The 16798-nt window shown below is 33.5% G+C and overlaps 1 long non-coding RNA gene across 1 annotated transcript in view; it reads left to right on the plus strand.

Moving 5' to 3' along the window:
• The window catches only part of LOC107322263 (uncharacterized), a 78480-nt gene extending 63136 nt beyond the window's left edge, over nucleotides 1–15344 (plus strand). Inside the window, exon 5 of the long non-coding RNA XR_001558877.3 lies at nucleotides 14930–15344. This is a non-coding gene — a long non-coding RNA (uncharacterized LOC107322263). The remainder of the gene's footprint in view (nucleotides 1–14929) is intronic.
• Nucleotides 15345–16798: the final 1454 nt, after the last annotated feature.

A 16798-nucleotide genomic window follows, 5' to 3' on the forward strand; every position in this document is an offset into this window, starting at 1 on the left:
TGATGCTTTTGTAGTGCATCACATATAGTTTTTGACACATTTTTTTAGACAACTAGTACTTTGAGAAGGTCAATAGTTTGAATTACTGCTGCTATTACAGTGTTAATCACTTAAAAATTCATCATTAAAAACAAGCCTATGATTTAATGTAGTTCATTTAATACAGTTCATTTCTGGTATAACTGTGTAGAATTGCCTATGTTCAATTGGACTAGTTTGCTTTCAGAGTACTGCCAAATAGTAGGAAAAAAAAGAGTATTTCTTTTTCAGTTGCTTTTGTTTTTAATGGCATTACAGCAGTGCCTAGAAACTGCAGCTGAATTGGTACCTGATCTTGTGTTCATATTGGATATTAAGCAATAAGCTTCTGAAGAGCTTGTTTTGTATAGAGCAGAGAGAAAGAGAGGTCTGGAGCCAGAAGTGCTCCAAGGTGAAATGACTTGCCAAGGCCATGCAGCAGGGAAAAGCTGAAATATTATCAAGAACAGCATTCAGAATGAGTCTTGCATTCCTTCAGTGAAGTTGCCTTTGAATAAGTTTATTTACTTGTAAAAATATTTCAAGAAAAATATTGCTCCTAAACCTAGATTGTCATAAAGAATAAAAAAAGTATTGAGTTCTGATTTCCTCTCAGAGCTTTACAATTTACAATTACTATTTGGAATTCAACTCACTTTTCTCTCTTCTCCTTTTTTTGTACTTTTAGTGTATTGAAAAATCTTTATATTTTTGTGCCAAAATATTTCTCATTTTTGACAAGTATAGCAAGCAAGTCCTAGCCATCCCATATTATATATTTTTTATCTTTTATAACTTTCTGCTACATATTTTGCTACATAAGCAAATATACATAGGTCACTCCAAAAGTTATGCCTCCCATCTTTTTCCTTGGAAGCTACAGCAGACACAAAGAGGACAATAACACTATTCGATGTACAAAATTCTCAGCTACAAAACATTATTTTTCAGTGTAGTCACCTCTGTGAGCTATGTTTTTTTACTAGCAATGTACACAAGCCCACATACTGTGCTTGTAAAAATCTGCACCACTGCAAGTGATCCACTGTTGCTGTTGCCACTGCTGAAATGTACTACCCATTGCCTCACTGTGCAATCTGCAGTTTGGTCTCCACAGAGTGCTGATGAATGTAAATGGGGGCATTATTTTCCATGCAGAGGAACTAAATGACACACCTTTGCTTCAAACACACTTCCACATCAGATGACATTTTGTTAGACTGTCCCTCTACTGCCATCCATCATGTGGTAACAAAATGTAATGGAATGTTGATGGCAAGGTTCATCCTCTACTGCTATACCACCAACATCTGTCTCTGATGTCCTTGGCCAACATAATAAAGTAGGAGACATTACTTCCATAGCAGCCCTCCTACACTATTTTAAATCATATCTGCTTATCATAGAATCACCAAAGTTGGAAAAGACCTCTAAGATCACCCAGTCCAACCATTCACCTATCACTAATATTTCCCCTCTAAACCATGTCCCTCAGTACAACATCTAAAAGTTTCTTGAACACCTTCAAGGACTTCAAGGATCTAATTAGAAAAATTATGAGGTGTTTGTTTTTGTTTCATCAAGAGCTTTACTGTCATATTGTTGTTCCTAAAATATGGGGAACATTCAGAAAGTAAAAACATAAAGCATTTTTAGAAATAGCAATAAGAGTATAACAAAACATGCCAACCAACAGTACCCTTCTCTACATGTTTTACTTCCTTTTTGTACAGTCTCGCATATACTCTCTTCTTTATTCTCTATGGTGCTGTTTGGGACTAAGTATCCTTTTTTATTTTCTATTTTATTTTATTTTATTTTATTTTATTTTATTTTATTTTATTTTATTTTATTTTATTTTATTTTATTCTATTTTTAAATTATTATTATTATCATTATCATTATTATTATTATTATTATTATTATTATTATTATTATTATTATTATTATTTTATTATTTTAAATAGAAAATAAATAGTAATAAATTGAAAAGTCATGCAAATGCTTTTTTTCTTCCTCATCAGTGACTGCACTGAAATCTCATCTTTAATTGATGGCATAACTGATTATTCCTATTTAGGAAATCATTCCTGCCAGAATAAAATATATGCTGCTTCGTTTTGCACCAGGCAGTCTTATTCCATCACTACCTGCTTTCCTCCTCCACCATCCTACTGCAATGCTTTCTTCACTTATATTTTCATTGCTCAACTTATCTGGAGTGGACTCAGCAGATACGATTCAGTACGCTGACTGAAATGAATCCTCTCCTCAGGTCAAATACGTTTAAGAAGTTAGCAGTTTGCTGCCTTATAAAAAAATAATAATGATAGTTAAAAGCTTTGATTTCTAGTTCTAGCTGGTTTGCAGGCAATGGATAAGCAAAATAATAGAAAAAACATTTCCCCCCCCCCCCCCCCTCTTTTTCTCATTTCTTCCTTTCAAATATGTAGGAATAAAGGCAAAGGCCCTTTCTCTGACAGTTTACCACTATACAAAGGAATTATTGTCACAGAAATGCAAAAGAACATTTAAATACTTTCAGCAGTGACCAGAGATTTTAAAATTATATGTAGGTTTTGTAGAGAGAGGAAAATGGAGAAATCACAGATGGAGTTTTTTTCTTTCTGTGGGATCTGTAAGTAACTCAGTCACAAACAAAGAGCAGCTTTAAATACCCTCCTCCCCACTTCATTCTGTGGGTGCAAATACAAACAGCTGCATGTCTGATGATACAGGACAGCCTGCTTCCCAGAGTAGTGATGAGGTGCATCTGAAAAATTGGGTGGATGTATGCTTAAGGTCATGAGATTGCAGCTTTGTCTCTCCATTTAGTTCTATGCAGTGTCTGGGGGGCAGATCAGCAACGTGGGAGCTCAGTGTCAAAACTGAATTGATAAAAAGATTGCAATCGATCTTAACTGTCTTTGGTGGTTATTTTTGACTGTAGGTTTTTTTGAATAGAAATGCCTGCCTGCTAGCTGTTATTTCTTATTGTCCTTTAAAGACACCAGCTCTTAAAAACATTTTATTAGGAAATGCTTTTATGCTCATTTTGACCTCACACTTCAATTGCCAGCTAAGATTTAAGTTATATATTTCAGTGGTCCGGCTCTGCTCCTAGTACAGTTGTATAGTTAAGCATTTGCTTAATGACTGCAGTGATTATATATGTTTTCTTTAAAAATATATATATTAAAAACTAATGATTACTCATCCTATGGAAATCCAGAGCCATACTGAATAATATCAAACTTAGTGCATCCATGGAGAAAAATGTAAAAAGATGGTGTAGCCAAAATTGAAATGACATTTGGTGTCTTTATGGCCTTTTTTTTTTTTTTATTTTTTTTTCCCCCTGTCCTCACTGTGTATTTTTTGGAAAAGACTAGCCACATACTCTTTTGAAAAAGATTTCATGTTACTGAAATCCTTATATGCTGAGAATGAAAAGCATCTGTATGCCCACAAAATGACTATAGTAGCTTTTTTGTTGTCGTTGCTGCAAGAGTTTCTGCTTTTGGTTTCTGGACAGCAAAATTCCTTTGTGAGCCCCTCCAAGACAGGCAGCCTAGCTTCATGGTGTTCAGCTTAACTGGACACTGCTTCCCTTCATCAGTTTCCTGTTGGGAGGGTATTCTTCAGCTCTGAGATCCAGCCCTGTGTGGATTTATCTCTCAATTTGATGTCACAGCTTGGTTTTGATGTACTTTCTCTTCAGGGAGATGCTGGTAAGGGTGTTTATAAACCAGGTTATCTTCAAAGAAAGAAACAAAAAAAAAAAATGTAAAAAAAAAAAGTTGCCTTGTCCTTATGCTGTACATTCCTTTCTTAGAAATTCAAAATCTCTATATGAAAATGTTTAAAAGGACAATTTTAGAAACCCCATAGTATCAGAAGAAAACTAATTACTATCAAATATAGTGAAATGTAGTCAGGTTGTGAATAACCTGTAATTCACATCTTTTACAAAGGTTTTTAAAATAGCTTTCTGAGGTTGAAGTAATTTTAGTAATTTTTCCCTTATTATAATGTTTACAAATAAAATAACATAATTTATTTATTTATTTATTTTTAATTGAAGGAATGGAGATTCTATGATCTCAGTGGGCTGCAAAAGAAGGCTCCAATTTATGCAATAAATTGGATACTTTGGGTACTCAGATACATTTGAAAGCCAATGCAAAGTTTGATACTGCTCTGCAGCTTCACCGACTCTTTTGTGGTGCAGAAGGGAATGAAATATTAATAAATCACAGATGTAGGGCACAGAACTGAAATGTAAAAAGGGAACCCTGTACCTAGATGTGGATCAGATAATCAGCTCCTCTTAAATGAACACAAAAATTATTTCACAGCATCATTCAACTGAAGGTTTCATTCTAACAAGCCATTAACTCAAGTCCAAGCACTGGACTGTTGAGTGAGCACTGCTCCTTTGATAAACTGGAGCTGACATGTCTTAAGGCAGAAATCTTTGAGTGGTGGAATGGAAAGCATAGTTAAAGGATCCTTCTGTTCTCAGTCACTGTGGGGATTCCATCACTTACCACTTTTGTTCCTGGCTTGCTGATTTTAATTTATTTTGTGCTTGGTGACCTTTTGAACTCAAAAAAATATAATGATTGAACATTGAGAACTTGGGAGTTTTTGCACAGTTAATTGATGCCTTTTTGTACAAGTGGAAATACTATTCACTGAAGTCATCTAGATACATAGAAATATTTGGCCTGTGAAGGAAATTAATATTGATTATTTCAAAATTACAAATACGCTAAAGGTCTGATTTAACTATGAGTATATGAATAAATACTTACTTAAACAGTGAAACTAAGAGAAAAGCTAAAAATATTCAAGAAAATTGAACTTGCCAGAAGAATTATCTGAAAATATATGTTCCTCGATTGCATTGAAAATACTCTTTATGTATAACTCATAGATTATTATTTATCTATTAATTGGTCACTGAAATGAAATAAAATTGAGTGGAAAGTACATTTTCACCAGCTAAGCAGGTACTTCTTTTTAGAAAGGTGAGAGTTAATAGATCATTTTTATTTTTGATAGAACTTTGTATTCTTATTTTCAGGGATAGTCTTTAAAAACTAGCCTAGCCCGATTTCCTTAATCTTAAATACTTAATTTCCTCTTAAATAAATGATGATCAAACTAATATGCTTCCTTTCTGACTAAAGAGGAGCCCATAACTGCCAACCTAGAATTAATATCCTGTTTTAAATATGAACATTTCCCCTGCTGGTTTGTTGTTGTTATTGTTTTGTTGTTGCTGTTGTTGTTGTTTAACTAAATAAAAGAACAGAAAACCTAGAAGAAATTCTGAAACTTGACAATTTCTATAGCAAAACTTCCCTATACTAGAACCAATATAAAACTCCTAACACAATAAAGTGGAACACTTTGCTCGGAATCTGTAGATCATAAAAAAATAATGCTTTCTGTTTACGTAGAGTCCTTTATTTCCAAAAAGAAAATTATTCAGAAAAAAAAAAAAAGAAACAAATGAAGGAAGACCAACTTCACATAAATTTGATTTAATTTTGTGCCAATTAATTGTTCCTGCATACTGTGGAATTCACTGCTTGCCACTTTGAATTGCACCACTGGTTGGTTTGTCTAAGCAGCTAGAATCTGAGGATATTAAGCCACTGACACTACTCAAAGAAGTAAGCACTGATAGTTGCAGAGTTGGAGTCCAGATCTGTAATACACAGGGATTGTAGAAAGAGAATTAAAAGCTTCTGTAAAGTAAGGAGAACTATTTGCAATGCATTTAGGAGTATTTGCATGATTAGACTCTAAATCATCATAAAAATGACAGCTTTAAATCAGGGCTTCAGAAGGAAATAATTTTGATTAAAATGTGTTTGTTTATTGCTGTTGTTGTTTGTTTTTAGCTGTTGTTGTTTGTTTATATTTTGTTCTGTGTAGAATTAGTACTGCTGTGTTTTTTTGTCATAGCTCCAATTATCTGATCTCTTTGTCTTTCATAAGCTGTTTTTTTAACATACTAGTCCGCTTCTGAAAACTATTAAAATTCAGTGAATGCCTTTATCTGAGGCCACATAAAGAGATCCACCTAAAGTCTACAATTTTGGACTGTAAGGGCTAGTTCACATCTGCAGGTCCTGTTTTGTGGAGCAACAGTGACAACCAGTGGCCATTTAGCTAATATTGGCCAAGCTATTCAGAGTGGACATCCTTCAGATTACTAGCCAGCCATATCCATTATTAAAAGATAAAAGACAGATCTAATTTATTTCCTTTTATCTCTCTTAACTCTGATGAGGAGTGTAAAAGAAAAAAGTGTAATGTCTAATGAAGAGCAGTATTGAGCTCTTTATTTATTTAGATAAAGAAATAAAATAAAGTAACTTCTGATCCACATTGTCCATATTTCAGTAGTGTATAAAATTATGTATGGCCATTAAAGGTTTCGGTGACTTGCTTGCGGGGTAGCACAGGGGGATCATTAACTGTGCTAAGGAATCATGCATTAGTTATTCCAAAGAGAAAAGGAGAGGGTTTGAAGAAAGATGCCATACTTTTCTACTTATCAATCATTAATGCATATAATATATTTGGCACTTGACTGCAAATAATTTGAGTATATCTTTTGTTGTATGAATTTTGGTTTATAATTTCTTCACGTAAAATACAGATTTTGTCTATGAAAACTCTTGGTGGTGATGTTTTTACCCAGGGTAAAAGTAATTATATCTACTGCCATTCAGTTTAATAGAGTTAAAATATTATTTCATTTAGACTGAAGTTTGAGCAAACCATACTTCATCAACAGTTCTTGCAGGATCAGTGGGATTACTTCTGTGGAAAGGTACCCTTAAAACTATGGAAGATGCCAGAATCTAGCCCAGAGGGGTTTGCTGTACATTGTTTAGAATTGTCTAGAATCATTTCATGCATAACATTTGAAGGCTTAATGCAAGGTCAATAGTTTACATCAGCCTTTGAATACCAGCTCTCTACACATCTTGCAAATTTTCTTTTTTCACCTCACAGAATTAAAAAAAATAAAAATAAAAAAATAAAAAAAGAATCTCCACACCTTCATTTCCTCTTCTCTGGCACTGCTTTAAGAGCGCTTATGGCAAATTTGCTTCTGTAATCATAACTTGAACCCATCTGGGGATGAGATTGGCTGCTCGCTTAGTATTTCCACTTAACATATTCATGATTAGCATGCACAGAAGGAGCAGAATTAGGATGAATGTTTTTGGAACAGTACAGATAAATCCTCATAAATGTAGTACAACAGCTCTGGAAATGCACAGTGCTGAAATGTAATGAAGCTGAACTCTATAGAGAGTTTGGTATTCTCAGTACCATGCCTCTCCTAATGAACTCATTTAGATTAGAAAATGGATTTAATATTTTATTGGAATTAACCTGAGCCAGTAAAGAGGATTACAATTTCTTTCCATAAATATGGTGATATTACAGGGTGAGGTAGCATGTTACATGAATATTAAGCATTTTGTGAACATTGTCATAAAGCCAGAAAGAGTATAAGGTAATTAGGTTTTAATATAGTGATACTGTTCTTATAATAATTAAATTTGAAAAGTAATAAAAGTACATTTCAAAATGACTTAAAATCTTTTTTTTTTTTTTTTTTTTTTTCGGGTTGCATTTTCACACACACACACACACAAAACCTGCTAAAAATGGAAATTATCTCATGATTTCTGAAAATAATGAGTTTCAACAGTTTGCTTTTAAACATGGAAAATTAAAAACACTGCAGGTCCTTAAGATACGGAACAACTGACATTCTAGGGAAGAGTAAATAAGGTACTTTTAATTTATTTGCTCCACAGTGTCTGCTGGTATAAGAAAACATGTAGAAACCAAAACAAATATTAACATGGATGAATTATTTTTCTTTGTTTTTCAAAATAATTCAAACTTGTATCTTATTATTTCTTCTCTTTCTTAGTCAGTCTCTTACATTTACAGACAAGTTTTTAATCACTGTCAATGTTTTCTCATTTTTAAGAGTAAAAAGAATAAACCTCTTTTAAGCTGTCTTGGTAGATCACACAATTGAAGGAAAGAGTACTATAAAACTGTGGAAGTGTTATTCTGAACACTACTGCTAGCAAACTTTTGTGTTTGTTTGTTTTCTTTTTTTTTTTTTTTTAATTTATTTTTAGAGCCTTAAATTGTCTTTCAGTATAAACTGTCTGTAGAAATTATGTTACCTGCTGAAAACCAGTATATGCAATGTCGGAGAATAGCCCCGAGCCCAAATTAAGAACAATTCAAAAGTTGTAACTAGATGTACAGACAGATTTCTTTAGAAAATTTCCTTCTTCTATTGAAGTTTTACACTTAAAATATCTGAATACACATAGCAAATTTGTAAGGTCACTAAGGATTATTTTCTTTGTAGGAATCTCTCATCAATTTTATCCAACCATAAAGGAATAAGTGCAGTCTGTTTAGAATATGAAAATAATAATCAATAGAAAATGTATCACAAAGAATAGATTTTGTGCTGGAAAAATTAATCTGAATTACTAAGTGTTGGAATGGGAATGTGGAAAGCAAACAAGCTCAATAAATAGGAGTACTCTGAGGATAGACAAGTAGTGGCTGTGATGGATAAGTGGGAGTATATACTATTTCTTGACTACGGTAATTTTAATATGGTAAAGTATCTGCTAAAGAGCTATGAGAGCTTCATGAGAGAAGTCAGATTTCCAACCACTCCAAAAATGCACATTATGCAGCAGAACAGAATCTGCTACACGCCTACGTATGTTTTGTTCACTGCTGCCAGGCCAAGACTTCATACGGTTTTGAAATTCCATCCTGAGTGACTGTCCAATTATTTAGTGTCCTGTTGCATTACAATCCGAATTGAACAACAGACTTAAAAAGATCAGATAAAGAGATGAAAATAGAATTAGCTATGAAAACTCTTACTGGTTTATTGAGTCTAAAAAGATGTTCCCAGAATACTTCATTTTTTCAAGGGAACCGAACAATGGTAACTCCTTTACTATCCACTGACTTTGGTCTTACTATAGCTAAAATCATCCTAAACATCTATGTCTACAAAATTGGGATATATATCACATATATCTCAAATATAATCAAGAAAATGGGGAACCAGTTATGACCCAAGAACTTATTATATTGGGAGGAAGATATTTTTCATTATTTTGATTAATCCATTTTAAACAAACTTCATATTTTTATTGATCAGATTTTAGTTATTCGATGTCCTTTCATGAATCACTGAAATCTAGGACCAGTGGGGAGAAGCCTCAAGGATAGACATCAGCAGATCATAATTTGCTAAAACAAAAACAAAGACAAACAAAAACAGCGAATAAGCAAAGCAAAACAAAACAAAAGGCAAAGAGAGTCTCTTTAAAACTTTGGCTGGTGCCTGATCCAGAGGTGGCAAATTCTATCTCAGAATTCCAGTAGTTTCTAACTAGTGTATTCATATTCATGGACCAGTTAGTCAATACCATTAATCCTAAAAGAAACCAATCAAACAAAAAAAGCAAACAGAAAGTGAAAAATATAAAACAAAAACAAGAACAAGCAACAACAACAAAAATGGGAAATGTGATCCCATTTTTTTTCTTTAAATTCTACACTGTTATTTAATTATCATCATCTTGTTTCCTTGGATCAGGAATTATTAATAGAATAGAATAGAATAGAATAGAATAGAATAGAATAGAATAGAATAGAATAGAACAGAACAGAATAGAATAATGTATTATGCTGTATATAATTTACATCAGCATTCCCGCCATATTTACAAAGGAAAGTTGCAGTATAATTTATCTACAAGATTCCAGTCTGCTTGGTCAGCACTTAATTATGGCACCAATCTACATTTTTCTGAGTGCTACCAACCTCAGCACATTTTCAGCAAACCTGCATTTCTCTTCTAAACCACCAGAATTTCATTTTCTGCTTCAATGAGACATGGTGGGTAGTGTGAAAGAAAGGTGAATAGAACAAGAGGGATGGAAAATAATGAAGAAACATGCTATTTTCATCTCCTTCTCACCTTTGTTTAAATAATTTCATTTGCTTTCTGAGACTGTTCTTACAGCATATTTTCCCTGAAAAGTTGGGAAATAAAGGAGAAATAACATATCCAAGGAGACTTGCCTTGAGGCAGGGATTGAAATTCCTTAGAATGCTAAAATACATATTAATTATGAGTGGCCTCTACTTGCAAGTGAATCTCAAGAGGAGGCAAATGTTCACATTGGATTTTGATCTTCTATGCTTCCAGTATAATCAGAGATTAAGGTGCTTATCAGGTTTGAACAGTAAGCAAGTAGGTTACAATGACAAATGGTATAACTAAAGTCTGCCGTAATAATGTCTTAATAACACAACATTGAGTTGTAATTGTCCTTTTGTTATAAATACATTTTCTTCCTTGAGCTTTTATCTCTGTTCTCACTCATTTTTTTTTTCATTTTCATAATTAATTAAAATGGCAATGTTCTATAACCAGTGATTGAATTATCCAATATTACATGCCTAAGGCGATCAAAATTAATCAAAATAAGGAGTGAAAGTTTTGCTATTTTTAATACAGCTGATTTGATTCCTGGGGTTTAGATCAAATTAAATGGAGGATCAAATTAACCAGTGATTAAATTGAGTAAAAGGCACTTTGTATTCCTGAAATATATTTTAATTTAATTAATTTCAAGACACAAAATATTAAATGGTATTTTAAAAATTCATTTGTATTTCACTATTTAATTTCTAGAAACAATTTCTTTCTCAAGGTTAGGATCTTTTAGAAGAGGAAAAAAACCATGCTTTTAAAATAATTTCCTGCTCAATCTTTTCAGTTCTTTTCCATACTGTTTGTGATCATACAAACTCATGAACTATCATTCCAAAGCCTCAAAGATTTGATATGCCAAATGCCATTTTAGGCAGAAAAGACTCTTCAGAGTCTTGAACAGAATTTTCTCACCATGGGAGACTTCAAATTGTTATTACTTAACCCTTGGATTTTCAGAACTATTTCAGAAGTGTTGGCCATGAGCCAAAGTATGTCCTTGTGATAAAGTAGGCCAGTGGTATTCTGGGATGCATTAAAAAGTGTGGCCACCAGGTTGAGACAAATCATCCTCTTCCTCTACTCTGCCCCGGTGAGGCCACACTACGAGTACTGTGTCCAGTTCTGGGCTCCTCAGTTCAAAAAAGACAGGGATCTCTTAGAAGGAGTCCTGCAGAGGGACACAAAGATGATAAAAGGCCTGGAGCATCTCTCATATGAGGTTGAGTAAACTATCTGTTCAGCCTGCTGAAAAGTAGACTGAGAGAGAATTTTTACAAATATCCATAAGGAGATGGGAGGCAAATGGGTGAGACCAGGCACTTCTCAGTGGTAGGTATCAATAGGGCAAGGAGAAATGGTCTAGAATCTGAACATAGGAAGTTCCATACTAACATGCAGAAGAACCTTTTTATGGTAAGAGTGACAGAACACTGGAACAGGCTTTCCAGAGAGGTTATAGAGTTTTAGTTTATGGAGATATTCAAGACCATTCTGGATGCCTATCTGTGCAACCTCTCTCTGTAGAGAGTCTGCTTTGGCAGGTTTGGATTCAGTCCTCTGGAGGTCCTTTCCAATCCCTGAAATTCTGTCATTCTGTGACTCTGTTACTACTTAGTCGTACACAGTTTCATTTACTTTTTGTTAAAAGAGAGTGTCATTTTATGTTTGTTCAACAGGCTGGCTAACTTTCTGCTATAGATGACCACTTACAATGAAATCGAGAAATAGGATTTCCATTTTAGGGCAAAAATGATCTGCATGAGAATAAAATAATTCACCATTTTTAATTTGCGTGGTTAGCACAAAATTCCACTCCACATCTTACTGGCAATTTTAATTGACTGATAGAAACTGGCTAACCTAGATGGGGGTGTCATTGCATGAAGCTGAAGCAAGAAGTAATTTTCTAAAAGGTTGTTTTCACTTAAGCTTTAATGTTCCTCAGAATCTGAGAACATAGGAGAAAGGCAAAGTGAGGAATGGGGTCCAATTTTGTGGGTTAACAGTGTTAGGTAAAACCATTATTTTCTCTTGAAATGCTTCTCTTTGAGTTTTGAATACTAGCAAAAATGAAATAAAGCTATAAATGTGTAAACATACCAAAACATTATTAAAAATACTCAGTGTTGTGTATCAAGAATGAGAACATTTATGGATTTGAGGCACATGTACATCTCAAGCAGAATGCACTGGTTATAAGTGGGGTTTAATCTCATTATTCTTTAAGTCCTTAAAATGCCATACTTAAAGGATTACATCTATTGAGTGTGATAAACAAGGTCAGTCTGTTGCAGCTATTTTTGTTTAATAAGAATACTCAGAAGAGAAAAACATTTTAGTGGGAGAAAACAGAAAATAAAAATGGACACATAAAGAAGTATGAAATTACTGTCATACTCTGTGTACTGTCACATAGTAACTTAACAACGTTGTTTTGAAATGGCCATTACGAAGAAGTGAAAAACTGGCTTAAACTTGATCTTTATTTTGTATTTCTGTACTTGAAGCCATTGATGGTGAGTAGGAACAGAATCTCTGAGATAAAACTTTTATGTCGCCTTTTGGTAATCCCATTGATAGCCTTAGGACAAAGATGTAGGACAGGAAAAAGCACACAGTTTTTGATAATTGAAGGATTTATATCTGATAGAGCCAAATAGTGGAGAAGCTGCAGAGAGCCCTAGCGTTGCCTAGCTTACAAATACTGCTTTGTGGCTTTCAGGGATTTCAAGTCAAATTTACTGGACTGTCCTACATGTTCTTTGGAGAACATGTAGGACACAGACTTTCTCCGAGTCTCTACTAAACATAGGTATTTTATGCTGCCAGAATGCCCAGTGTCTGCATAAAGATGATAAGTTGTTAGCTGATGGCATCTAAGCCTGCAAATGCCCAACGGTTTTCCAGTATATTACTAAACAGAAAAACATACTCCCTTGGAAACTCATCATGTAAGATTCCCTGTAGAATCTAAATTGATTTTCTGTCATATTTTTTATTAATATTTGATAATGGAAGTTTAATTTGGTGGGGAAAAGATTTCAAGGTTCTTCTTCTGGCTTTGCTATCATTTTGGAGCTACTGTTGTGACCTGTATTTCAATAACTTTCTTCCTATTCACTGATCTGCAAAAATGAACATAATTCCGTTTGCTTATTTTATATGACACTTGCTAGACTAATGCATTTTAAGATCCGTGGATAAATGTTGTTATGGAGCAATGTGTTTTTATGGTGTTTGCACTGTGTAGCTTAAAATTGCAAATAAAATTTGGAAAATTGTTTTTATGAGTGGTATCAAAAGTATTCTGAGATATGCTTGGAACTATCAGCAGAGCTTGATTCAAAAGGTCAGATGTATAACTGCATTTCTATAACATCCTTGACAGCTATTGTGTTTTATGTACCATTTTAACCCTGAATATAAGTTATATGACATCTCAGAGTTCTTGAACCCTGTTTAGTTTTTCCTCAGATCTTACTGATTTACACAAGTTCTTCAATCAGTTTAGTTTCTTCCACTGAATTTATTTCTTCCTACTTCCCACTTACTTTCAAGAACTTCAGATATTTACAAAGATGCAAACAGAAAACCAAACCATTCTTAAAATTCCAGCACTTATCTGTTATTCTCCCTGCCTTCTCTGATGGATATAATCAAAATTATTTTGCTTCTTCTTTGGTGTTATGTTCTTTACATGACATCTAGAGGCCAAAATTGATGTGAGCTGTAATTAATCTTTTTAAGAGGCTTTGTAGATCTGTTGGTGAACCAGAGATAGGAATCACACTGTCTGCATACATAAACTTACTGAATATCCCAAAACAAATCTGCATGCAGAAGCTGTATTTCTTGGTGCCATCATCCAGCAGATGTAAAACATATGTTGAGGAAAAAAGAAGTGTGAGAAACAAAGACACATTCACTGCAATCCCTTGTGCATTTAATTCTTATACAAGTTGTACGGTAATCTAATTAGTGCATTTGACATTTTCTTGTGACAGCCAGCACCCTTCAGGTAATCAATAATGCTAATATAAAGTGCCTGATTATATACACCTTCATTTCTATCTGTATTATCAAATTGATATGCAAACTCACCTTTCCTGTGTCATTTCTAATTCTTGTTCGCTGGTTCTTGCTTGTGACTGTATCCATATAGATTCATTTAAAGACCAAAAAGGCAAATTTTTCCTTTATAAGGCATTATAACTTCATATGCATTCTGCAAGCTGCATCAAAACATCTCATACAATACGATCAAGTTTCATTATATCATTGTTATATATATCTAAATATGTTACTAAATACATCAAGTAGAAAAATTATATTGTTCTATAATATTTAAGAATTACATTTACATAGCCTAAATATGGTTCTTCTTTTTATAATTTTGGACAATATGTTTTAACTTTTCTTTCTTCTGAAGACTGCTTATCAAGTTTACTGTTATTCATATCCCATTAAAAACAGTCTATCTCATGATTCAGAGCACTGACTAGCAATTAACTTGTTTCAAGTCATAAGCACTTTAGATCTTGAACTGTTTTTTGCACTGAAACGTCTAAACTAATTCATACTTAACTCTTCTAGACTTGAAATTCAGTTTAGATTGCTAACAATTAGCTGCAGGACCTTGAGTATGCTCAAGGTCACTATTAGTAATAATTTTCTGTACAAAATCTTGCCTTTTAATGTCATACTGCTTTAGAAGTCTTAGATCACAGTGAAGACTTTCCTTACTACTTTCACTCAAAACCCTGAATATGGCCAGTCTGGTATTAATGGGAAAATCTATCCCTGTTGCAAGTGCAGGTGAGTGTCTGCAAGACTCAATGATGATGAAAGGAGAAGATCCTGGCAGTGAAGTAGAGGCTGGAGAAGGAATTAGAGAAATGAGGAGCATATCTGAAACACATTTCCAGTTGTCTGCATTCCCTGACCCCAGCTGGCTACTGTTATCAATTTCTTCAGCACAAGAATATTTAGTCAAAATGTCAAATGTCATAGTGGTGTTTTTTTTTCATGAACTATTGTTATCTTCATCATGCTTCTAGAATAATTTAAAATTAAATATTCACAAATTTTTTAGAAAGACTGTTGATCAGTTTTGTGTTTTGATCTCTAGATGTAACACACTGCAGCACTACTACGTATTAAAAACTACCCTGAATTTTTATCACCATCAATCTGTCTCTTCAAAGTTACCCGGATAGCTCTGAAATTAATAATGGCTCGAGTATTTCAACTAATTCTTGTTTCCAATCTGCTCCGGGGGAAATAAATAAATAAATAAATAAATAAATAAATAGTTTCATATGAGTTTTTTTCTGCTTTCCTGTCCACTAAACTAAGAACAAAACAAGATTACCTAAGACCACAGCAAAACAAAAGCCCTCTTTCCACTTCTTATTGTGCAATTTAAATCTCAGCCTTTCCTTCAGTGTATATAAATTCTTTAAATAAACTGATACAACAAGAAAGGATAAAGATGCATTAAGATAAAATATGAAAGGATGTTGGAAGCTTTATTGGAAATGCCAGAATATGTTTATTCATAGATTTCTCATAAATTGTATTTATAAGTTTGAGTATTATGCTCATGAATATATACAAAAACTACCTTTGTATTCCTGAAGTATTAGCATACAAGAGGATGCAAGATGACTGGCTTCTGTTAGATATCCAAAAATATATTTTTTTTAAAAAATGTATTCTAGAATTAATGTTATTTGGTCTTTACTTTTCATATCCTCAGAGTATTTTTCTCACAGTAGGACTACATATTAAGTTTAACATTGTTTACTGATTTAAAGTCTTTTGAGTGAAGTTTAGACGTATTTTTGTCCTATCATAATGCATGTCAAGAGGATTATCACATCCTTTTGTTATATACTATATTGTGCATGAAAAATCAATTCATTTCATGTACAGTCAAAGGGATATGTTTTTACTCTATTTAAATGTAGGAGAAGAATGTAGCATTACTGTATCTTTTGAATTTACCTAGTATCTTCTATCATATTTCAACTATGAAGAGTAGACTAGACTCACCAATACAATAAAGCAAGTAAAGCACACCAGCCAGTTGAGCTGGCTGTTTATGGCTGTTAAGCATCTCCACAGAATGCTGATGGAGCATACGATCCTTAATTTGAAATAGTAGTGACAACCATCTGTCGTATGAGGTCAAAAGGGAGAGCTCTGTCTCTGTCACATTTATACAATCTCTATGGGCAAATACAGTTGCATTTTTCTTGCTAGTGCTCCTTCTCTGAGCAGTGTAAATGGCATTATTAGGAGTCTTTAAGGAACCATTGCCCAAAAAGCATGTGGGCCACGTGACTTATGAAAGGGAACTGCATCCTTACATTGCATTTCTGTTGCTGCTACCTGGTATCCCTCAGACTCTTAATAAACCAGAGACAACAGAAGTTTTGTGTGCAGATTTGATTGCTAATTAGTTTTTATGCCACAATGAAAATGTTCAGACTTACTGTGATTGTGTAAAAATTAATAAATGATATTAAATAATTAACCATCAGTTTTCCTGAGGAATATATGCAGGGATTCTACAGCCTTTTAAAATAAAGTTCGAGAATTTATAATATTTTCTTTCTGAAGTCATTAGTGGAAAAAGACTGACATATGTTATGACCAACTCTTTTCTTAAAGGAGTAAAAT

Source organism: Coturnix japonica, chromosome 1 (assembly GCF_054131305.1).
Source record: "Coturnix japonica strain WE chromosome 1, WE-NBRP24, whole genome shotgun sequence".
In the NCBI taxonomy this organism is placed as follows: Eukaryota; Metazoa; Chordata; class Aves; order Galliformes; family Phasianidae; genus Coturnix; species Coturnix japonica.